Raw genomic sequence first — 25353 nt, 5'->3', positions numbered from 1 at the left:
GATTTATTGGATATAGTCAGTACAAAACCGATTGTCATATACAAGAACAATACTAATATACATGATTTTTTTAAAAGAACATCTAAGAAGAAAACAAAAAGATTAAAAAAAAAATCTAGAACTGTAGGGGAATTTTCTCAGTGGCTCATGTTCCTGTTGTAAATTGAACTAAAAAAAATAATGAATTAACCCTTGGAGGTTGCACCATAAAAATCAGACAATTTATAACATGTAGGTCCAGCTTTAGGGTGCATGTTCTGTTTTGCACTTGTGGATTTTTTAAAGGGGTTATCCACCATAAGGTGATTTTAGTACATATCTGCCAGACAATAATAAACATGCTTAGGAAGGATCTGCGCTTGTCTTGGGGCTAAATGGCTATGTTATGAGATTACCATAATACTGTGACTAGCTTTTTGTGAACTGTTATTTCCTGTTTGACTTTTCTTTTTTTGACTACAAATCCAACAATTCCATTTTCCTCCCCCTCCCCCCCCGCACACACATCAGCCACCCCACCCTTTGAAACAAAAGACTTGTAGTTTTCAATCAGGGTGCCTACATCTGCATTAGTTGCAGATTGATCTCTCTCAAACCATTGAAGCAGACAGGCTCTCTGTCATCAGCATACTAGTGGGTCAGGTCTTGGCTGCATTGCAACCTGGGAAAATTCTGAGACAACAGTCATTTTATATGCTGTTAAAAATAAATATTGGGGTGAAAATCACATAAGAATTTTGAGAAAATCGTCACACACAGGTAAAGACACTATATTATGAACTACACTAACGTTACAACCTCTGTATCATAGTCAAAAATTCCTGGAATACCCCTTTAATGTTGGCCAAAAAAAAAGGCTTCTATTCCATCAGGTGCGGGAACATGTGAGATCCCTAAAAACAGGTATTGTGCAATGAGATTCATTTTCCATAATAATAGCATGCATAAGGATGAAGTTAACCCATTCAAGTTTGCTGCATGTGGAGCCATATTCAGACGGTCCAGACAGTCAGCAGCGGCTTTTTGTAAAAGAGCCTAGATGGATTATTAGACTACATGCAACCGGTCCCTTAGGGTTGAACAATAGGAACAAAATGGTTGTTATTTAATAAGCCGCTGCTTGGTAGCGCGATAACGGACCATCGCCCGTCCCTCTCTCTCTCCTCCACGTTGTCCTCCCTCTTTGCTCCCCTGCTGCCAAAAGCGATGTGACGAATAAAAGCTGCATTTGATTCAAGAGAAGTCTGTGTGAGTGCTCCGTGCTTTCTGTTTCTACATATTTACAGTTTACCTGCATGTCCAGCGTGAACACCCTGATTGAACTCTCTGTTGATGCCATGGGAAATCATACCATATTGCTGGTTCTGGTTGGTGGTGCCGAGACGCCTCTATAAGTGACTGGTGAACCTGTTAACGACCAAGGTTGTGTATATACTTCCTTGTGCCGTTAACAGTGTATGGCACGGGCTCCCAACTCGCCACACCATACCGGCCGGCCCCCAGCTGATTCTTGTAGCTGGAGGCTGCCGTTAATAGCCGACATGCGGTGATTGCGGCTAAGCTGACAGCAGCGTCTAAAGGGACCTTTGAACACTCCATGGTGGTCCAGTGGGGTGGATCACACCCCACACTTCTGAGGTAGCTGGAGGGCTTACCTCTTCTTCTGTGCTGTGCTCTTGATTGAGCCTGGCTGGACTAGGCTCAACCAAATGAGCACAGAGCACACAGATCAATAGAGTTCTATGGAACCAAATTGTAGGAATCTAATGATTCCTACTAAAAGTCCCCTAAGTGGGCTAAGAAAGTGTAAAAAAAATAAAAATAAAAGTTTAATAAAAGTAAAAAAAAAAAAAACACAATTTGACCACTTCCTTATTAAAAGTTTAAATCACCCCCAATTTTTCTAATTGCATCTAAAAAATATATAAACATAATAAAAATAAACATATGTGGTATCACTGCATGCGTAAATGTCCGAACTATAAAAACATATTGGTAATTAAACCACACAGTCAATGGCGCACACGTAAAAAAAAATTCATAGTCCAAAATTGCTTCAGATCACAGCGCAAAAAAATTTGCCCTCAAACATCCATGTATATGGAAAAATTGTTATAGGAGTCAGAAGATGACTGTTACACCGAGCGCTCCGGGTCCCCGCTCCTCCCCGGAGCGCTCACAGCGTTCTCCTATTCGCAGCGCCCCGGTCAGACCTGCCGACCGGGTGCGCTGCGATAATGTTCTCAGCCGGGATGCGATTCGCTATGCGGGACGCGCCCGCTCGCGATGCGCATCCCGACTCGCTTACCAGACCTGCTCTCCGTCTGTGCTGTCCCGGCGCGCGCGGCCCCTTTCCCTAGGGTGCGCGCGCGCCGGTTCTTTGCTATTTAAAGGGCCAGTGCGCCACTGATTGGCGCATGAGGTTTTAAACAGTACCTTCACCTGTGCACTTCCCTACTTATACCTCACTTCCCCTGCACTCCCTTGCCGGATCTTGTTGCCATTGTGCCAGTGAAAGCGTTTCCTTGTGTGTTCCTAGCCTGTGTTCCAGACCTCCTGCCGTTGCCCCTGACTACGATCCTTGCTGCCTGCCCTGACCTTCTGCTACGTCCGACCTTGCTCTTGTCTACTCCCTTGTACCGCGCTTATCTCAGCAGTCAGAGAGGTTGAGCCGTTGCCGGTGGATACGACCTGGTTGCTACCGCCGCTGCAAGACCATCCCGCTTTGCGGCGGGCTCTGGTGAATACCAGTAGCAACTTAGAACCAGTCCACCGACACGGTCCATGCCAATCCCTCTCTGGCACAGAGGATCCACCTCCAGCCAGCCGAATTGTGACAATGACAATTTTAAACATACTAATTTTGGTGCATGTACCGTATATACTCGAGTATAGGCCGAGTTTTTCAGCACGATTTTTCGTGCTGAAAACACCCCCCTCGGCTTATACTCGAGTGAACTCCCCCACCCGCAGTGGTCTTCAACCTGCGGACCACCAGAGGTTTCAAAACTACAACTCCCAGCAAGCCCGGGCAGCCATCGGCTGTCCGGGCTTGCTGGGAGTTGTAGTTTTGAAACCTCCGGAGGTCCGCAGGTTGAAGACCACTGCGGCCTTCAACATCATCCAGCCCCCTCTCACCCCCTTTAGTTCTGAGTACTCACCTCCGCTCGGCGCTGGTCCGGTCCTGCAGGGCTGTCCGGTGAGGAGGTGGTCCGGTGGGATACTGGTTCCGGGCTGCTATCTTCACCGGGGAGGCCTCTTCTAAGCGCTTCGGGCCCGGCCTCAGAATAGTCACGTTGCCTTGACAACGACGCAGATACGTCGTTGTTAAGGCAACGGCTCTATTCCGGGCCGGAAGCGCGGAGAAGAGGCGCCCCCGGTGAAGATAGCAGCCCGGACCACCTCCCCACCGGACCACCTCCTCACCGGACAGCCCTGCAGGACCGGACCAGCGCCGAGCGGAGGTGAGTACTCAGAACTAAAGGGGGTGAGAGGGGGCTGGATGATGTTGAAGGCCGCAGTGGTCTTCAACCTGCGGACCTCCGGAGGTTTCAAAACTACAACTCCCAGCAAGCCCGGACAGCCGATGGCTGCCCGGGCTTGCTGGGAGTTGTAGTTTTGAAACCTCTGGAGGTCCGCATGTTGAAGGCCGCAGTGGTCTTCAACCTGCGGACCTCCGGAGGTTTCAAAACTACAACTCCCAGCAAGCCCGGACAGCCGATGGCTGCCCGGGCTTGCTGGGAGTTGTAGTTTTGAAACCTCTGGAGGTCCGCAGGTTGAAGACCACTGAGGGCGAATGATGAGAAGAGGATGATGAAGGGGGGGGGGGGGGATGATGAAGGGGGGGTGTGTGGGATGATTACAAGGGGATGATGAAGGGGGGATGTGTGGGATGATAAGGGGATGTGTGGGATGATGACAAGGGGATGATGAAGGGGGGATGTGTGGGATGATAAGGGGATGTGTGGGATGATGACAAGGGGATGATGAAGGGGGGATGTGTGGGATGATGACAAGGGGATGATGAAGGGGGGATGTGTGGGATGATAAGGGGATGTGTGGGATGATGACAAGGGGATGATGAAGGGGGGATGTGTGGGATGATGACAAGGGGATGATGAGGATGTTAATGACGGGTCTGGATGATGACAGGGGGGGGATGAGGTATTTCCCACCCTAGGCTTATACTCGAGTCAATAACTTTTCCTGGGATTTTGGGTTGAAATTAGGGGTCTCGGCTTATACTCGGGTCGGCTTATACTCGAGTATATACGGTAGTTATAATTTTCATTAAGTAGTAAAATAAAATAAAACCTATATAAAATTAGGCATCCTTGTAACCATATTGACCTACAAAATAAACATAAGGTGTTATATTTACTGAAAAGTGCACTGCGTAGAATCGCAAAGTTACAAAATGGCATTAGTTTTTTTTTTTCAATTTTGCCCCACAAATATATTTTTGCTGGTTTCGTCACAAATTTTATGGTGAAATGATTGATGTCATTACAAAGTACTGGCGGCACAAAAATCAAGCCCTCACATGAGTCTGTAGGTTCAAAATTGAAAGCATTTTTTTCGAAGGTGAGGAGGAAAATACGAAAGTGCAAACATGAAAAAAACTGTGGTCCTTAAGGGGTTAACTCCTTTTTGACAAATACATTTTTGGCTTTAAGGACTTGACAAATGCTGCTTCCTTTACTTATTTAGCACCAACACTATTCTGTAGTGTTTTTAACCCCTTAAGGACGCAGGGTTTTTCAGTTTTTGCACTTTCGTTTTTTCCTCCTTACCTTTTAAAAATCATAACCCTTTCAATTTTCCACCTAAAAATCCATATTATGGCTTATTTTTTGTGTTGCCGATTCTACTTTGCAGGGACATTAGTCATTTTACCCAAAAATTCACGACGAAAGGAAAAAAAATCATTGTGCGACAAAATCAAAGAAAAAACGCCATTTTAAAAATTTTGGGGGCTTCCGTTTCTGCACAGTGCATATTTCGGTAAAAATTACACCTTATCATTATTCTGTAGGTCCATATGGTTAAAATGATACCCTACTTATATAGGTTTCATTTTGTCGTGCTTCTGGAAAAAATCATAACTACCGTATATACTCGAGTATAAGCCGACCCGAATATAAGCCGAGGCCCCTAATTTTACCCCAAAATCCTAGGAAAAGTTATTGACTCGAGTATAAGCCTAGGGTGGGAAATACATCATCCCCCCTGTCATCATCCAGACCCCCGTCATTAACACCCTCATCATCATCACCACCTGTCATCATCACCCTCGTCATCATCCCCCCTTCATCATCCCCTTGTCATCATCCCCTTGTCATCATCCCACACACCCCCTTCATCATCCCCTTGTCATCATCCCACACCCCCCTTCATCATCCCCTTGTCATCATCCCCTCCCCCCTTCATCATCCCCTTGTCATCATCCCCACCCCCCTTCATCATCCCCTTGTCATCATCCCACCCCCCCATCATCCCCTTGTCATCATCCCACCCCCCCTTCATCATCCCCTTGTCATCATCCCCACCCCCCTTCATCATCCCCTTGTCATCATCCCACACCCCATCTTCATCATCCCCTTGTCATTATCCCACAGTCCCCCCTTCATCATCCCCTTGTCATCACCCCATGTCATCATCTCATCATGTCTCATCATCACCACATGTCATCATTCCCCCCCTTCATCATCACCACTTGTCATCATCCGACACCCCCCCCCCCTTCATCATCACCGCTTGTCAATGTCTGATACAGTGGTCTTCAACCTGCGGACTTCCAGAGGTTTCAAAACTACAACTCCCAGCAAGCCCGGGCAGCCATCGGCTGTCCGGGCTTGCTGGGAGTTGTAGTTTTGAAACCTCTGGAGGTCCGCAGGTTGAAGACCACTGCGGCCTTCAACATCATCCAGCCCCCCCCTCTCACCCCCTTTAGTTCTGTACTCACCTCCGCTCGGCGGGACGTTAGGGTGTGCTGGTCCGGTGCTGCAGGACTGTCCGGTGGGGAGGTCGTCCGGTGGGATAGTGGTTAGAGATGAGCGAATCGAACTTGACGAACCCGAATTAGTTACGAATTTCATGAAAAATTTGATTTGCAACAAATACGAATACATCTCTACATCCATCTCATATCTATCTATCTCATATCTATGACAGGTCAGGCACCTGGGCACAGCCTGAGGCCTGGGACTAAGAGAGACCCACAGCTGCCAGCATCTTTTATTTATTTATCTACCTTCAGCCTACTTAGATGAAGATCCAGAAAGGGGGCCTGCCACCAGCCCCTAACCCCAAGTCTTAGCCCTCCTCCTACTCCTGCACAAAAATCAGCACAGGGGAGGCAACTATCTACTGAGGGCATGACATACCTGAGGGAACGACCTACTGAAGGCATGACCTACCTGGGGGCACTATCTACTGAAAGCATTACCTACCTGGGGGCACTATGAACTGAGAGAATTACCTAGCTGGGAGCACTACCTTCTGAGGGAAGTACCTACCAGGGGCATTACCTACCTGGGTGGCACTAAATACTGGGGGCATTATCTACTATCTTCTTGGGGCATTGCATACCTGGGGGCACTACCTATTGAAGGCATAACCAACCTAATATAGGGGAAATTTGCTACTTACCTACTGGGGGAACTACCTAATAGGGGAGGAAAAATTACCTACCCACCACCACTCAGTCCCCCTGCCCTTTCCCCCAACACGCTTAACTACTTACTCATACTACGCAGGGCAACAAAGGGGCATTGTTTGGGGCACTGAGGGTAGGGAACATGTGGGTTATGTACTGAAAAAGTGCAGAGCCTAATATGTTTGTTGTCTGGCAGATTCTGTGGAGACGAGTCATGGTTGGAAGATTTAATGATGGTCTGAGCAAGACAGAAAAGAAAAGAGAACAACTCCAAGAACATGCCTCTTGTGAGTCAGTAGATGTAACTGCACTTATACAGTCTGCAGTGCCTGTATATAACAGGGGTTCCCACTATATGAGCTTTGTATGGGGTATATTGGTCTATGTTCAGTGATTCATATACAGTGACTTTGTGGGGGTAATGATAATGGTAATGGTATAGCGGTATTATTCTCCCTTGTGTACTGGTATTATTGCTAATATTGGTCAGTATAGGGGATTTAGTCAGTAACTGTATGATGGTAATTTGTATGGTGATTATATTCCTTCTTGTATAATGGTATTATTGGTAATAGTGGTCCCAGTATACAGAATTTGGTCAGTAACAGTATGATGGTAATATGTATGGTAATATTTTCTCCTTCCTTCCTCACTGAACTAAAGTTTTGTTTTTCTTGTCCTGTCTTAAAAATTTTTTATTTCATAAACAACGGTGAAGATAGTGGGTGGGCCCTGGGGGACGGACTCTAGGGAGTGAGCCATGGTGTTAGGGGGCCATAGCCTTGAACTGTGTAAGGGGCCCCCCCAAAATTTCTGATGGCAGCCCTGGTTGTCAGACAGCTCTGGTGGCCTCTATCTCCTGTAAGAAGGTTTGACAGTGGCAGTCCAACAAGGCCATCCCTTCTTTCCCACAACATTATCTGTCAGAGGGAAGTAAGGATGCTCGTATACACATTAGAGAATTTGCTGGTCCTGCCAAAAATTTGCAGTCAGTTAACTTTTCATTAATGTGTATTAGAAATGTTAATGCTTGAGGACTTTTCCTTTGTTGATACCTGTCTGATGTTTGATGTCTGCATCTGTATATTTTCTATTTTGACAGTGAAAGATGATTGTAAGCAGATGACAAAACAAACATTACCCTGACATCACTGCATCATTCAGATAGTAAAGGGGTATTCCAGGAATAAAAAAACAGGCCTTTTTTCTTTCAAAGACCATGCCCTGTTTGTCTCCACTTTGGGTGTGGTTTTACAACTTGGCTCCATTTACTTTAATGGGACTCAGCTGCAGAACCACACCCAAACTGGAGACAAACATGGAGAGGTCTTTGAAAGAAAATAAACACAACTGATCCCTTAGAGAGTCCCAAGGCAATACTTGCATTTGCAATAACACTTTGGGAGGATAAACTATAGGCTATCTAGGTTAGGTCTCACTAAAATAATTCTTTATTGGTATACTCTAAAATCATGGCAAACGAAAATGAAATAAACATATAGGGGAAAATTTTTCAAAACCTGTCCAGAGGATATGTTGCTGAGTTGCCCATAGCATAGATCGCTTCTTTCATTTTTCAGAGGCTTTTTCAAAAATGAAAGAGGCAAGCTGATTGTTGCCCAACTCAGCAACTTTTCTTCTGGGCAGGTTTTGATAAATCTCCCCCATAGCAAGTTAAAATGATAAGATATCCTTATGTGGCTTGCTGGTATAGTTATTAATTACAATTATTCGTTTGTAATTTTATTTCCTTTATGTGGTAGTTCACTGGTTGGTAAGGTATGCACCTTATAGAGCACTAATGGAGGTCTCTCTCATCGGCCTTATTTATGTATTTTATTCCACCTAATAGAGAGATGATACTAACAGAGGTTACCTTCAAATTCCTCTGTGTGGTGCTTGGGATATATAACCCTATCAGGGGTCTCTCACGACCTCCTTACATAAAGTGGCACCTTCCACAGTAAAGCACCTTCAGTGCTTTAGATGCTATGTGTCATGACACCCTTATTGTGCTTCTAATTACTGTGCTCCATTGGTGCTGTGTAGCACTACAGTGGGTCTATCACACTCTCCTTATTCATATACAGCACTATATAGCACTGTAGAGGGTCTCTCACACCCTCCTCACTAGTATGTGCCACTCCGGGAGTGGGGGGGGGGGTCTCACACACTCTCCTCAATGATGTGTTATTGGTTTGGCACAGTAGTACAGTACAAGAGACCCGGTGGTCCCTGACCCCTCTTTGTGCTGTATCTACTTTGTCTCACATCTCTATTTGAATAGACGCCGTACAAGAATCTCTGTCTAAAACAATCATCAGCCTCCCCGATATTTCGTCAGCGTACTGGCTTTTTAGAAGGCAATGAGGCTAATGGCGGTTTCCTGCGCTCTTCCTGTTATAGACTTATTCAGTGATGCCACTTCCGGTGTCATTCTTCATCACTTCCGGTTTCGTGGACCAATCCCTGTGTACATCAGCATCCATTACGTGTCCTTTGTTATTATTGTGTGGTCATGTGAGTACTTACTCCCTGTCATGTGACTGATTTACATGTCACATGATTCACAGTCCATGTGTGCTCCTCCTCCTATGCATGCACATCCGCACAACCCCGTGTGAGTGCGCACACTCCATGATCATGTGAGCTTGCACACTGACTCTATTGTCCGCGCATGTCTGTGGAGTTAGTAAGCTCATAAGATGCATTTACCACCTGTATATATCTGCAAACTTGTTATTTATCGCAAGGCATCGAGGCCATTCACTTTTTGACATAATGCTCAGATCATTCATGATATGAGCGTCTCCTTATACTTATAAAGTTACTTAACCAGCTAATATACAGTATAGACCTACACTATAATTCATATCTACTTACAATTATTAAATTTATATGATTCTGAGGACATTACATGATTTTTAAGGGATTGACATGATTTTTAAGAAGTAATCAGGTTGTAGAGATGTACATGAAAATGTATATAGAATTTTTGATCTATGTGACTTACAATAAATTGTAAAAGTGAATTGTAAAATTTGTGAAAATAATAATACTGTTCATACAGTACCCTATTACAATTGCTATGTATATGAAAAGATATACACATGGAAAGAAGTAAAATAGGTGTATATATATATATATATATATATATATATATATATATATATATATGAAAAAGATTGGTATTAAATTGGAGAAAAGGTTTTAGAAAAGAAGCCACAAGTTATGGTCTTGCCTCTGGAAGACTTCTGAGTAAGCACAGCTCCTACTCCTACCGAGGATGCATCCACTTCAAGATAGAATGGCTTGGAAGGATCAGGCCGGGAAAGAACAGATGCAGAAGCAAAGGAGGCTTGCAGGGACTGGAAGGCTTCTTCAGCTTGAGGAGGCCAGGTTTTGGGATTAGCACCCTTCTTAGTCAAAGCCACAAGGGGGGCCACCAGGGTGGAGTAATGAGGAATAAATTGTCTGTAATAGTTGGCAAAACCCAGGAACCTCTGTATGGCTTGGAGACCAGAGGAGCGTGGCCAGTCCAGGACCGCAGAGAGCTTGGTAGGATCCATTTGGAGTCCTTGGGCTGAGATGATATACCCCAGGAAGGGCAAAGAGGAACGCTCGAACAGGCATTTCTCAATCTCGGCATAGAGGCGGTTCTTTCTGAGCCGAGTGAGAACTTGTCGGACATGAACTCCAAATCCAAATTAGAGGAAAAAATAAGAATATCATCAAGGTATACTACTACACAAGTGTAAAGAAGGTCCCGGAAGATGTCATTAGCAAATTCTTGGAAGACTGCAGGTGTGTTACAAAGTCCAAAAGGCATCACTAAGTATTCAAAGTGACTGTCTCTGGTGTTAAAGGCGGTCTTCCATTCGTCACCTTCACGGATACGGATCAAATTATAGGCCCCTCGAAGATCCAATTTGGTGAAGATCTTTGCCCCTCGGAGACGATCATATAACTCAGAGATTAGGGGCAGAGGGTAACGGTTCTTGATGGTGATTATTGAGTCCTCTGTAGTCAATACAGGGGAGAAGGGAACCGTCCTTCTTGGTCACGAAGAAGAAGCCAGCCCCATCAGGAGAAGAAGACTTCCTTATGAATCCTCTCTGGAGGTTTTCACGAATATATCCGGACATGGCAAGCGTCTCTGGAGGTGAGAGAGGATAAATTCTTCCCCGAGGTGGAGTGGAACCAGGCATTAGGTCAATTGGACAATCATATGATAAGTGAGGAGGAAGGACATTGGCTTGTTTTTTGCAAAAGACATCCGCAAAGCTGTGGTATGGTTTTGGCCGACCGGGAGGCAGAGAAATTTGCGGAAGTTGCTTGACTGGAGCAGGCTTGAGACACCGGTCTGAACAGGAGGTACCCCAACGCAGGACCAGTTCAGGACAGGACTACGACGTTGTAGCCATTGCAGGCCCATGAGGAGTTCGGAGGAGCAGAAGGGAAGGACAAGGAACTCTAAAGTCTCTGTATGAAAAATTCCAATGTCCATCTGCAGTGGCAGGGTACGGAACTGCACAGTGACAGAGAGTCTCTCACCGTTAACCGTAGAAATGATGAGGGGTTTGGTTAGACGGACAACCGGAATGCGGTACTTGTCGACCAAGGAGGCGTGAATGAAGTTGCCAGCTGAACCGGAATCCAATAAGGCTGCGGCGGTGAAGAAGGACTTGGAAGGGAGGAACAACTGCACGGATATGATGAGACGTGGAGAGGAGGAATCCACACCTAGCAACGCCTCTCCCGCGTTTACTAGGTGCAAGCGTTTCCCGAACGCGGTGGACGGAGAGGACAATCACGTAGGAAGTGCTCAGTACTGGCGCAGTACAGACACAGGTTCTCGTCTCTGCGACGGCTTCGTTCTTGCGGAGTCAGGCATGACCGGTCCACCTGCATGGCTTTCACGGAGGGAGGCCCAGAAAGGGGTTGATGTGGACGTTGAGAAACGGGAGCCAGACGAGGGTAGCGTCTAAATTGAGCCTTTCCCTTTTCTAAAAGGAGTTCCTCTTGTCTCTCAGCGAAACGCTTGTCGATTCTGGTGGCCAGCAGGATGAGGTCACTAAGGGAGGAAGGAAGTTCTCGTGCAGCCAGAACATCCTTTACTTCACTGTTTAGTCCCTTCTTGAATGTTGCACATAGGGCTTCATTATTCCAGTTCAGCTCAGAGGCTAGGGTGCAAAATTGAACGGCATAGTCACCCATGGTAGAGGCTCCTTGGTTCAAGTTCAGTAAGGCAGTCTCTGCGGAGGTAACCCGGGCAGGTTCCTCAAAAACATTCCGGAATTCTTGGCAGAAGTTTTGGACGGCGGAGGTGGCAGGATTAGAGCAGTCCCACAGCGGTGTAGCCCAGGCCAGGGCCTTCCCGGAGAGTAGACTGAGAATAAAGGCTACCTTGGCTCGCTCAGAAGGAAATTGGTCAGACAGTAGCTCGAGGTGTAGAGAGCACTGCGACAGGAACCCTCGGCACTGCTTAGGATCTCTGTCAAACTTGTCAGGCAGGGACAGATGGATTCTTGAACCGGAGGCAATTGCAGGCGGAGGAGATGCAGCTGATGCAGGCGGAGGAGCTGGCTGTTGCTGAGACGGCAGGAGCTGCTGCAACATGGCGGTTAACTGGGCCAGCTGCTGACCTTGCTGGGCCACAATGGTGGTGAGGTCCGCTAGGCTTGGCAAAGGAACTTCAGCGGGATCCATGGCTGGATCTTACTGTAACGTACAACTGACTGGTAGTGGATCCTCTGGACCAGAGAGGCGATGACGCGGGTTGTACTAGAGGACCGGTTCTAAGTGGTTACTGGTTTTCACCAGAGCCCGCCGCAAAGCGGGATGGACTTGCTGCGGTGGTAACCACCAGGTCGTATCCTCCAGTAGCAACTCGACCTCACTGGTAACGATATGGCATGGTACACAGGGAGCAGGCAGGGACGTAGTCGGACGTAGCAGAGATCAGGGCAGGCGGCTAGGGTTCAAAGGCGAGTAGACGGTAGCAAGGGTACGGCAACAGGCAGGGCAGAATACACAGTATGGAACGCTTTCTCAAAGGCACTAGGGCACAAAGATCCAGCAAGGGCAGGAAGGGGCAGGAGACATTTATTAGGGAAGGAGGCAGGGATAATTAGCCAGCACACCAATCAATGGTGCGCTGGCCCTTTAAATTTACAGAAGGTGGCACGCGCGCGCCCTAGAGAGCGGGGCCGCTCGCGCCGGAAGGCAGAGCCAGTCTGCGCCGGGAACGACAGGGATCCCGTGCTCCCGGTCAGTGTGACTATGCGGGAGGCACTGGGATCCCGGGAAGGAGGAGCGGGGAAGCGATCGCTCCGGTCCGGAGGCGGGGACCGGAGCGCTGGCTGTGACAATAATTTTATTTAAATAATTATACGGGCTTAAAATAAGGTATATAAATACTCTTCACAGGTCACAAAAGCGATACATTTCCCATGAAAAAAGAGGAAAGCGCATATGTATAAAGAAAACATATGTGAATATACACATTATACGTTTTTTGGTATTTTGTTCATATTACCATAAATTTTATATTGTATATTTGGATTAATTTCAATAATGAGGGTACTAATAATGCTATATTAGGAAATAAAGATGGTCACAGTTATACTTAAACATAATATAATACAAAAATACATATAAAATGTGTAAAAAATAACTATTTCTCATATATATATATATATATATATATATATATATATATATATATATATATATATAATCTTTTTCTTTTTTTTACAGAAATAGTTATTTTTTTACACATTTTATATGTATTTTTGTATTATATTATGTTCAAGTATAAATGTGACCATCTTTATTTCCTAATATACAGTAGTATTATTAGTACCCTCATTATTGAAATTAATCCAAATATACAATATTTAATTTAGTATAAACAAAATACCAAAAAACGCATAATGTGTATATTCACTTACGTTTTCTTTATACATATGCGTTTTCCTCTTTTTTCATGGGAAATGTATTGCTTTTGTGACCTGTGAAGAGTATTAATATCCCTTATTATAAGCCCATGTAATTATTTAAATAAAATTATTTAATACCAATCTTTTTCACATATATACGCCTATTTTTTATTCTTCCTATGTGTATATCTTTTCATATACATAGCAATTGTAATATGGTACTGTATGAACTATAATATTATTTTCACAAAATTTACAACTTACTTTTACAATTTCTATATAAATTTTCATGTACGCACTATCCTGCTCATTTAGTTAGCTATAAAATATATATAATCTTTTATAATTTACAAATTGTCGATGATACATATTAAATATCGATGCTCACATATACTTATTTTTTATGTTCTGGTCTTGAAATGGTTAATGTCTTTTCGGTATATAACCAAGGGTGTTGCTGTGTATTGCCATTCCTGAAGAAGCTGTCCATGCGCAGCGAAATGCGTTGCATTATTGTGAATAAACATGATGGTTGTTACTTTTAACCTGTGAGTCCTGCGTCCTGATCAGCGCAATGAAATGCTGGTAATACAAAGTCCTTTCTTTCTACTTACAATACAACTCCAGGAAGGCTGCCGACGGACCTCTATTCAACTACACACCTTTACCATTGTTGTGTATTTTGGTGCACAACCCTTTCTGGTGAGCGGTATTGAATCCCTCATTGCTCTATACCCTTACCACATACGTTACTCCACAGGGAGCGCCTTTGTTTTTTCGTTCCAGACCATATAGTAGGAATCATACTGCCATATCCCTGCTGAGAGCATCATATACTGTATGTCCAGCCAGACCATATACCAGGAATCATACCGCCATATCCCTGCTGAGAGCGTCATATACTTTATGCCCAGCCAGACCATATACTAGAAATCATACCGCCATATCCCTGCTGAGAGCGTCATATACTGTATGCCCAGCCAGACCATGTACTAGCAATCATACCGCTATATCCCTGCTGAGAGCATCATATACTGTTTGCCCAGCCAGACCATATACTAGAAAACATACCGCCATATCCCCGCTGAGAGTGTTATATATTGTATGCCCAGCTAGACCATATACTACTTAACATTTGTTCAGTGAGAGGGAAGAAAATCTAAAGTTCTCACTGCCCCAATTCCGTCGTCAGTGTGCAGGCTCAGGATATTTTGCTGGACGGAGCAGGATTTGCCATTCTGGGGAACAATGTGCAGGCACACAAGGACTGCACACAGACGTGGTGTGTAAACTTTCTCACAGTCCTATCTGTTCAAGGATATTATGTAGTATATGGTCTGGTTGGGCATACAGTGTATGATGCTCTCAGCAGGGATATCGCGGCATCATTCCTAGTATATGGTCTGGCTGGGCATACAGTATATGTCGCTCTCAGCAGGGATATGGCAGTATGATTCCTAGTATATGGTCTGGCTGGGCATAAAGTATATGATGCTCTCAGCAGGGATATGGCGGTATGATTCCTAGTATATGGTCTGGACATACAGTATATTATGTTCTCAGGAGAGATATGTCTGTATGATTCCTAGTATATGGTCTGGACATACAGTATAAGATGCTCTCAGCAGAAATATGGCGGTATGATTCCTCCGCTGTGCTCGGACTATACCTGCAAGTTTTAATTGTCCAGATATTGAGGACGGTTTTTATGAGAATTGATTCAATAAAGTTAATTATTTGTTATTAGTGGTTTCAGTGAACTCACTTTTTTTCTGTATATATATATATATATATATATATATATATACTAGAGACCCAAGGGTGTCTAACCCCTTAAAGTCATCAGTTACTTTAATACACATAAGCAACTGGCAAGGTTGGCACCTTTTTTCTTGCAAATCCACTTTTTGGGCCAGGCAGGCAACAGTTGTGTATTATTGAGGGGCTCTTACTCTTTATATTTTCACCCTTAGGTTAGTGGCCCAACTGCAAAAATCACCAGTTACTTTTTCAACATGCAGAAAATGTATATAGTTGGCAAGGTTGGCACCGGTTTTATTGCCAAATTACTGTTTGGGCCAGGCTGTAAACAGTTGGGTATTATGGAGGGGCACTTACTCTTTATATTTCCACCCTAAGTTATTGGCCCAATGGCCCCTGAAATTCCTCAGTTGCTTATTCAAAATACTGTAAATGTATATAGTTGACAAGGTTGCCACCTGTTTTATTTCCAATCCACAGTTTGGGCCAGGCTGGATACAGTTGGGTATTATGGAGGGGCCCTTGCTCTTTTAATTCTCACTCTTAATTAAGTGGCCAAATGGCATTCAATCCCTTGAAATCACTGGTTACTTATTAAAAATGGAGAAAAAGTAAGTAATTGGCAAGGTTGGCACCTGTTTTCTTGCCAATCCACATTTTGGGCCAAGTTGGATACAGTTGGGTATTATGGAGGGGCCCTTAGTTTATATTTCCACCCTTAAGTCAGTGGCCCAACTGCGTTTAACCCCTTAAATTGCTCAGTTACTTATTCACAACGCATATTTTTTCATCTATTGCTCACTCGTTTTTTTTTTTCAGCAAAAACAATCTAATTGTTTTTTCTGAATATGTTACCAAATAATATTCAACATTTATGTATGAAAAACAGGTGTACTGCAGAGGAATAAGATGAGAAAAGGTTTATTTGTCATAGTCATCTATAAGAAAATGCTCGAATAAGAAACCAACAGAAGTGAATAAGAAGCTGGCCGAATAAGAAACAAACTTTAGCCTCGGACTAGCAATGCACAAACTCCACAAAATCCCCTTTTATTTAAGTCTTGTGACCTCATGTACACAGCTCTGTTTCAGCTTCTGCTTTCTGCTCAGGACTTCACAGCCGCTCACCAGCAGGGGGCACCATAGTCTATGGATAAGCCTATAGTCTATAGAAAATTGGTAGAACAAAAGAACTGACGGACGAGGAGAAGGAGGACATCCGGATGAAGGGTGACTGGGAAGAAACGAGGAGGAGACATTACTGAGACTGGCAGTGGGTAATGTAATCTGTGCTGTTATCTGCTCTGAGTACATAGATGGTACTTGAGGCGCTTATTCCGGTGTCCTATCTGATTAATATAATGCTGGAGATGCTGACTGTGGTGTCCTCTTTGTGCTTACATATGAGCACACACTGTCATCTTGTATTTATGGTCTAATGATAATAATACTTGATGAGAAGAATTTGGTGCCTTGTCTGTACAGCTTATTCCCATCAGTGATGAATTCTGGTTCCCTGTGTCTATTTATTAAGACACAAATGGAGAAGACTGTAGTGTGCTGTAACTTTTTGGGTATTATATTACAGGAGAAGGCAACTCTGGTCATCTGTCTGTATCTGGTTCCTCTAATACAGGAGAAGTAGACTGCAGTTCATTTCTGGGTTTTATACTACAGCAGGAGTAGACTCAGAGGACATGTCTGTCTTCTAATGCAGGCCTTTGGTGTCTTCTTTCAGGGCCGGATTTAGAGCATCATGGGCCTGGTGCTGAAGATTGTGATGGGCCTTTTTATTGAAGTATATAAAATGAAAACTCAACACAAAGCTATTTTGTCACGTTTTATGCACACTAAATTACCAGGATACCTGAATATATGATAGTGTATGGAAACTTTGCATATCTTTATAGAATCTGTTCTTTAGCTAAAAAAAAAAGAAAAAAAAAAGAAACAACTCACTTTTATGGGGACCCAGAGTGTCAAAGAGGTGTGGCAGAGGGTCCGCTATTCCCCCCCAGACTGTAACACCTATTCGATGTGATGTCACATCCGCTGCTTCTTTGGTTAACACGCAGGGGTTGCTTGCCAGCGACATATTGACATTCTGTGCATGTGCCATGAATAGGGATTGTGGTTCACAAGTGGTTCACACCTGTCAGACTGCTCATCCATCCCAATCCCCATTCACAGCGCATAGGGGATGCATGTGTCAAAGAAGATGCGGAGAAGTGTTGCAGCCCTGTAGCCACACCTCTTTCACACTCAATGCACCCCTAAATTTTTTTATTTTTGTTTAGTGAAATAAAGGATCAAACAACATCTATGAAGATATGCAAAGTATCCATACACCAACATCTTTTTTGGCTAGGCTAGCAATTTCATATGCATAAGGCTTCTTTCACACAGCTATTAGGACACTGCAGTATGACGGCCCCCGGGGGAGAAAAATTACTGCTTGCGCCGACTTTTTCTCCTGCTAGTCCCGCTACAAAATAACGGCGCCCGACTGACCCCATTAAAGTAAATGGTAAGGTGACAATTTCTCACCTAGCTTTTTCATGCTCCTGAACGGCATATCTGCTTATCATAGCTCAGCTATTACAGATAGATTTACCTATAACTTTTAGTCTAATCTGTCTCCAGGGCTGCCATCAGAAATTTCGGGGCCCCTTACACAGCTTCAGGCCTGGGACCCTCATCACCGCCCCCCGCCCCTCCCGATGCCCTACTCTCAGTGCCCCTAATAATGCTCCTCCTTAGTGCCATAGTGAGTAGGTTAGTGTGTTAGGGAAAGGGTAGGCGGATGGGTGGTGGTGGGTAGGTAATTTCCCTTCCCCTATTAGTGTTAATGCCCACATTAGGTAGGTAGTAGGTTATGCCCCTGGTAGGTGGCAGGTAATGCCCCCAGTAGGTAGTGTCCCCTGTAGATAGATAGATAGGTAGTGCCCCCAGTAGATAGTGCCCCTAGTAGGTAGGTATCAGGTAATGCCTCCAGTAGGTAGTGCCCCCCCCCCAGCTGAGTGGTGCCCCCAGTAGATAGTGGCCCTAGTAGGTAGTGGTCCCTGGTTGGTAGTGCCCTCAGGTAGGTAATGCCCCCAGTATACAGTGACCCCAGTAGATAGTTCCCCCATATAGGTCATGCAGGTAGGTAGTGTCCCCCAGGTAGGTAAGGCCCCCAGTTGAGTAATAATGCCCCCAGCTAGTTAATAATACCCCCAGTTAGGTAATAATTCCCCTCACATAAGTAATGCCCCCAGTTATGTAATAATGCCCCTCACATAGGTAATGCTCCAGTAGGCTAAAAAATGCACTAGTTAGTAAATAATGCCCCCACATAGGTAAAAATTGTCCCCACGTAGATTAAAAAAAAAAAAAAAAAAAAACATCATAAAAATCCACTGCGCTGAGGCCAGGCTGTCAGCAGCCTCCGGAGTGGTACGGGACTTCTCTGGCAGGCTGCGTGATGTACGTACAGGAGCCGTAAAATGCTATAGCCTCTACGTACATTGGAAAAGATTTATCAAAACCTGTTCCGAGGAAAAGTTGCTGAGTTGTCCCTAGCAACCAATCAGATTACTTCTTTCATTTTTAAAGAGACCTGTGAAAAATGAAAGAAGCGATCTGATTGGTTGCTATGGGCAACTCAGCAACTTTACCTCTGCACAGGTTTTGATTAATCACCCCCATCATGTACGCAATTTGCATACTGTATGTCCAGAAGCAGGAGACTGCTGTTTACACAACTCAGCTGCCATAATACACAGTGACAACTAGAGGGAGGACAAGTAGCTCATCACATGTGAGGTTTCAGGAGCCTGGGAAAGCTGGGTGACTGGCAGTACACAGTGCAGGGCTCACAGTACTTCCCCAGCTTTATGGACTGCCTGTCACTCAGCTTTCCCAGTCTCCTGAACGGAATGTCTGTATGGTGAAGCAGCCATATTGGAGAGATGAAGTAACAGATGTCATACTAGTATTCTGCCATTCAGAAGTCATATAAAGCTAGGGAAATGCTAAGAGTACTAGTGTGACATCTGGTACTTCACTACATAAAAACATGTTTTCTTTCCGATGTGGCTACTTTACCAGACAGATATTCTCTTCAGAAGTCTGGGAAAGCTGGGTGACAGGCAGTACACATAAAGCTGGGGAAGTACTGTGAGCCCTGCACTGTGTCACCTAGCTTCTCCAGTCTCCTGAAGAGAGCCCCCATACGCCCATATAGTGCCCCAAACAGGGAATACACTAATACGTACACATTACACAGATACAGACACGTACACTTTACATGTGTACAATTTCAACACTAACAGACATACACACACAGGTGATACATTACATATATATACACACATACAGGTGATACATGACATATATACACATACATACACACACACACACACACACGTGATACATGACATATATACACATACATACAGACATACACAGGTGATACATGACATATATACACATACAAAGTTAGGTGATACATGACATATATACACATACACACACACATACAGTTAGGTGATACATGACATATATACACATACATACACACAGTTAGGTGATACATGACATATACACACATACACACACAGTTAGGTGATACATAAAATATACACATACACACATACATACACATATATACACACACAGGTGATACATGACATATACACACATACACACACAGTTAGGTGATACATGACATATACACATACACACATACATACACATATATACACATACACAGTTAGGTGATACATGACATATACACACATACACACACAGTTAGGTGATACATGACATATACACATACATACACATATATACACACACAGTTAGGGTATACATGACATATATACACACACACACACACACACTTACTTTTAGGCAGGATTAGACAGCTCCAGGGGGTTCCACATCTGTAGACTCCTTACTTCACCTCTGCTCCTAGCTCCACTGGGCAGCCTGCAGCCCTCCCCTCCTCCTATTCCCTGACTGCCGACCTGTATACAGCAGGAGGCCGGGGATCTTACTGAGGGATGGGGGATGGGCCCAGGAGAGAGGAGAGGGGCCCAGGTCTTCCTGCCTGTACGTGTGGGCAAGTGCTGAGCCCCAGTGCAGAGACCAGGCAGGGCAGAGGGAGGTTACAGGCCTCACGATCAGTGGAGCATAAGGGGAAAGTGACAGCCGGCAGCCACAGCCCCTGTATATAGTGCACCTGGTCCGGGCCTGTACTGCCCTGATGGCGGCCCCTACCCTGACGTCACGTGGGGCACGCAGGTCACGCAACCAAGTCATCACCAGGGCCGTAGGTAAGCCTGTGGGCCGGTCTGGGACATCGCAGGGCCAGCCTTCTTTTACTGTTAATATTGTTGTCGCAGGCTGCCGGGCCTATTTTAACGTAGTGGCCTGGAGCTGCCGCTCCATCCGCCCCTACGTTAATCCGGCCCTGTCTTCTTTATGTCATGTTATTATAATACAGTAGAAGCAGACTTCTCAGGGTGGGAAGGAGTGCTATACTAGTAGTGTGTGCATTCTTCCTGTGGTCTAGCATTGCCTACAGGTTTATGGAGAAAATGTTTGTTTTTCTATTAATCTTTATTGATTTTATTTATTTTAACACCTTAAGGACGCAGCCCATTTGGGCCTTAAGGACGCAGACAATAAAATGTTTACGTTTTTGTTTTTTCCTCCTCGTCTTCAAAAAATCATAACTCTTTTATATTTTCATCCACAGACGAGTATGAGGGCTTGTTTTTTGCGCGACCAGTTGTCCGTTGTAATGCCATCACTCCCTTTACCATTAAATGTATGGCGCAACCAAAAAAATACTATTTGTGTGGTGAAATTAAAAAGAAAACCGCAATTTTGCAAATTTTGGAAGGGTTTGTCTTCACGCCGTACAATTTACGATAAAAATTACATGTGTTCTTTATTCTTTGGGTCAATACAATTAAAATGATACCCATGATAACATACTTTTCTATTACTGTTGCTCTTAAAAAATCGCAAACTTTTTAACCCAATTAGGGATCGACCGATTATCGGTATGGCCGATATTTTCGGCCGATAATCACGATTTTGGGCATTATTGGTATCGCCATTTACCTTGCCGATAAGCCGATAATGCCCCCCCCGCACCGCCACCGCCCCCCCCCCCCCCCCCGACCCGCCGCACCGCAACCACCCCCCCCGACCCACCGCACCGCGTCGCACCCCCCACCGTAGTGCTGGGCGGTATATCGGTATGAACCGGATACCGTTTTTTTTTCTCCCACGGTATGGATTTTTGCCCATACCGCTATACCTGTCGGGCCCCTCCCCCACCCCCATCCCAGAACCCTGACCCAGTTGCTGCAGGGACCGTCCGGGGAGGGTGGTCCGGGCCATCCATCCTTCCTGTAGTGTCCGGCGGCATTCTGGGTGGAGGGTGAAGCGGTCCGGGCTGTCCTTCTCCGGGGGTCCTCTTCTCCAGTCCGGGCAGGCTCCGGCCTAGTACGCTGCATAGACGCCGCTATGCCGTGACATCAGGTGCGTCGCTGCGCAGCGGCGTCTATGCAGCGTTACTAGGCCAGAGCCTGCCCGGAGTGGAGAAGAGGACCCCCGAAGAAGAAGGACAGCCCGGACCAGTTCACCCTCCACCCGGAATGCCGCCGGACACTACAGGAAGGATGGTTGGCCCGGACCACCCTCCCCGGACGGTCCCTGCAGCAAGTGGGAAGGTGAGTCAGGGTTCTGGGATGAACAGGGGTCTGTATAATATACTATACCTAAAGTAGGCCCTCCAGCTGTTGAGGCCCTCCAGCTGTTGCGAAACTACAACTCCCAGCATGCCCGGACAGCCAACGGCTGTCCGGGCATGCTGGGAGTAGTAGTTTTGCAAAAGCTGGAGGCACCCCTAATTGGGAAACCCTGACCTATACTATATACTACTATATAGTCCAACATGCTGGGAGTTGTAGTTTTGCAACAGCTGGAGGCTGTAGGGTTGTTTGTTACATCTATTTAAAAGGGTACTCCACTGCCCCAGTGTTCAGATCATTTAGTTCCAAAAGCCCATTTAGTTCCGCTACGCCACCTCAATGCAAGTCTCAATGTAAAAAAAAATAAATACTGTGAAATACCGTGATACAGTAATACTTTAGAAAAATACCGTGATACTAATTTTTGGTCATATCGCCCAGCACTACCCCACCGCCCTGGCCCCATTTCCTCCCCCATCCCCGGTTTTATAATTACCTTTTCCCGGAGCCCACGCTACTTCTTGCTCCTGCTGCGTCCTGCGTTACACTGTGCGCAATGACGAGTGACGTGCGCGACGTGACGTCACCGTCAGTGTGCACAGTGCCAGTTCAAGAGGACGCCACCGGAGCCAGATGTGGAGTGGACCCCGGGAACAGGTAATTATAAAACCGGGGATGGGGGAGGCAATGGGGCCGGTGCGGTGCAGGGGGTCGGTCGCGGTGCGGCGGATCTGGGGGTCGGTCGCGGGTGCAGTGCTGCAGCGGCGGTTGCGGTGCGGCACGGCGGGGGGAGCGGTGGCGGTGATAGGTCTCAGGACCCCTGGACAGGCAGGGGAAGAGAAGCGGGTGGTGGCGGCGGCCTGTGGCACCGCAAAAGCCACTGCAGTGCATTGATTTAAAGCGCCCACTTTAAATCAATGATCTGCAGCGGTGTCACGGGGGGATAAATAGCCGATAACTTATACTGGAATATCGGTATAAGTTATCGGCTATCGGCCCTAACCTCCACCGATTATCGGTATCGGCCCTAAAAAAACGATATCGGTCGATCCCTAAACCAAATGAGTATGTTTAAAATCCCCCTATTTTGAAGACCTATAACTTTTTCATTTTTCCATATAAGCTGCGGTATGAGGGCTCATTTTTTGCGCTGTGATCTGTACTTTTTATTGATACCATATTTGCTTATCTAGAACTTTTAATCCATTTTTATAACCATTTTTGGGAATAAAATGTTATAAAAAATCATCTATTTTTTATTTTTACGTTCACGACGTTCACTGTACGGTATCATTAACATTTTATTTTAATAGTTCAGATATTTACACACGCGGCGATACCAAATATGTATATAAAATATTTTTTGAACACTTTTTGGGGGTGAAATAGGGAAAATGGGACAATTTACTTTTTTATTGGGGTTGTTTCAAATTTTTTTACTTAATTTTTTTTACTTTTATTTTTACACTTTAATAGTCCCCATAGGGGACTATTGATAGCAATCACTCAATTACTAATCCTGTTCAGTGCTATGTATAGGACATAGCACTGATCAGGGTTATCGGTCATCTACTGCTCTGGTCTGCGGGAAGGCAGATCAGAGCAGAAGATGCCGGCAAGGCAGCGGAGCCAGGTGAGGGGACCTTCGTCTGCCATGCTGGATGATTGGATTGCCGCGGCAGCGCTGCGGGCGATCCGATCATCCATTTTAGTGACTGCGATGCTGCAGATGCCGTGATCTGTATTGATCACGGCATCTGAGGGGTTAATGGTGGACATCCGCGGGATCACGGGTGTCCGCCATTACGGGCGGGTCCCTGGCTGCTATCAGCAGCTGGGACCTGCCGCGCATGATCCAGGCATCGCTCTGACGTGCTTAGGACGTAAATGTATGTCCTGGTGCGTTAAGTACCACCTCACCAGGACGTACATTTACGGCGCTCGTTGTTAAGGGGATAAAGACAGTACATATGGACATTTGTTCTATCCATCGGTCTATTAAAAAAGACAAAACATATTAACACACTCCTACAAAAAAAAGTATAAGGGTTTCCCAGAGTCACAGAAAAAAGAAATTCACCTTACATCTTCCCCTATGTTTAATTAAAGTAATACAATATTTGGATAGATTACATGCACTCCACTGTAAATAATGACATTTTATTCGCAAGACAAAAATTAATAATCAACCTGAGCACATGAGCCTAAATTTTTCATCCAGACATGCAGTAAAGATTATTTTTACTGCTAGCCAAAGATAAAATGTGGCGTTTCTGTCCTCCTGGGACCTTTGTCAATCCTTAACACGTAGATTAAAGGGGAACTCCGGTGGAAACAAGTGGAAAACAAATGTTTCAACTGGTGCCAAAAAGTTAAACAGATTTGTAAATTACTTCTATTTATAAATCTTAATCCTTCCAGTACTTCTCAGATGCTGTATACTACAGAAAAGATTGTTCAGTTCTTTCCAGTCTTACCATTGTGCTCTCTGCTGACACCTCTGTCCGTGTCAGGAAGTGTCCAGATTAAAAGCATATCCTGAAAGAAAACCTCTCCTGCTCTGGACAGTCCCTGACACGGACAGAAGTGTCAGCAGAGAGCACTATGGTCAGACTGGAAAGAACTTCACAAATGTATCTATAGTATACAGAAGCTGATAAGCACTGGAAGGGTTAAGATTTTTAAATAGAAGTAATTTGCAAATCTGTTAATCTTTCTAGCACCAGTTAATTTGAAAAAAACAAACAAAAAAAAACATTCCCACAGTAATTCCCCTTTAAGGAGTTTGCGTTATGAACAGTGAGTTTGGCCAAAAACCTGGTTCAGATCACATGCTCCTAAGCCTCCAGCTTCTGTAATATGGCTTGAGAAAGGTCCAAGGAGGACCGAAACATTGCCTTTATGTTTTTTTTTTGTCTGGCAGTAAGAACAAAAAAAATCTTTACTTCATCTCTGGATAAAATACTTAAAGGGGTACTCCGCCCCTAGATATCTTATCCCCTATCCAAAGGATAGGGGATAAGATGTCAGATCGCCGGGGTCCCGCTGCTGGGGATCCCGGGGATCGCTGCTGCGGAACCCCTCTATCATTACTGCACAGTGCGAGATTGCTCTGCACGTAATGACGGGCAATACAGGGGCCGGAGCATCTTTACATCATGGCTCCGCCCCTCGTGACGTCATGGCCCGCCCCCGTCAATACAAGTCTATGGGAATGGGGCATGGCGGTCGTCACGCCCCCTGC

General features: G+C 45.1%; 1 protein-coding gene across 5 annotated transcripts in view; it reads left to right on the top strand.

Moving 5' to 3' along the window:
• The first annotated feature begins 16362 nt into the window (after positions 1-16362).
• The window catches only part of LOC130282598 (oocyte zinc finger protein XlCOF8.4-like), a 107528-nt gene continuing 98537 nt past the window's right edge, over positions 16363-25353 (top strand). For 2 of the 5 annotated variants that reach the window (XM_056530985.1, XM_056530982.1), the window contains exon 1: positions 20297-20678. The gene's annotated coding sequence lies outside the window, so the exon portion shown is untranslated. Of the gene's footprint in view, positions 16638-20296; positions 20679-25353 lie in introns of those variants that run through there. The other 3 variants (XM_056530980.1, XM_056530981.1, XM_056530984.1) reach the window with 3 other exon arrangements.

Source organism: Hyla sarda, chromosome 7 (assembly GCF_029499605.1).
Source record: "Hyla sarda isolate aHylSar1 chromosome 7, aHylSar1.hap1, whole genome shotgun sequence".
In the NCBI taxonomy this organism is placed as follows: domain Eukaryota; kingdom Metazoa; phylum Chordata; class Amphibia; order Anura; family Hylidae; genus Hyla; species Hyla sarda.
Note: the sequence above shows the minus strand (reverse complement) of the source record. Positions and strands in the feature narration are given on the sequence as shown.